Source organism: Propithecus coquereli, unplaced genomic scaffold (assembly GCF_000956105.1).
Source record: "Propithecus coquereli isolate 6110/MARCELLA unplaced genomic scaffold, Pcoq_1.0 Scaffold135, whole genome shotgun sequence".
Taxonomy (NCBI): Eukaryota; Metazoa; Chordata; class Mammalia; order Primates; family Indriidae; genus Propithecus; species Propithecus coquereli.
The window spans coordinates 3396637-3397535 of NW_012137747.1; positions in this window are offsets into that span (position 1 = coordinate 3396637).

Genomic DNA, 899 nt, shown 5'->3' on the forward strand with positions numbered 1-899 from the left:
GGCCTCCCAGAGAGCTAGGGTTACAGGCGTGAGCCACCGCGCCTGGCCCTAAATCATGTTGATAAGTACTTACTAATATGATATAATGAGAAGGGCACTTCATAGTATTATTTTCAAAAACTCCAAACCCTGGTATAATTGTGAGAAAACATCAGGCAAGTCCAAATGGTGGAACATTCTACAAAATACATACCACATCAGTATTCTTTAAAAGTTGCAAAGTCATGAAAAACAAGGAAAGACTAAGGAACTCTGAGAGATTGGAAGATACTAAGGAGACATCAAGACTAAGTGCAACGTGGTATCCTACTTTGGATCCTGGAACAGGGAAAGGGCATTACTGGTGAAATATGAACTTTGGTAGATAGGGTGTTGTGCCAATTTTAATCACTTGGTGTTGATGAATGTACTGTGGTTATGTAAAATATTAAGACTGAAAGATTAAAGGAAGCTGTACCTTTGTTATAACACTTCTGTAAATCTAAAATGATTGAAAAATAAAAAGTTTTAAAAATGACTATAGTTTACATGCTCTGTTATTTCCTCTTCTGTTTCTTTTGGACAAATTATGATCTTCCTCATAAAGAATACACTTAAAAGTAATACTGATTAGCTGTGAATTCTGTGGGCAATTTATTTTTTTTATTTAAAAGTAACAGTCTTTACAATCTTCATCAATCTAATCATTGTATTTTAAAACCTGTACCAATATACTTTTGTATACATGATTCCAGAATATCAAATTATTTGGTTGAAAAATCTGAATGTTACAGAGTTCTTGATCCATTAAATAATTTTAACATATGTTTAAATTCAAGTTGTGTATTTCAATTTATTTTAAATTATAGTATAGGTCATTTTGCCTTTTAATAATGATAAAAATCAGATTAAACTAATAT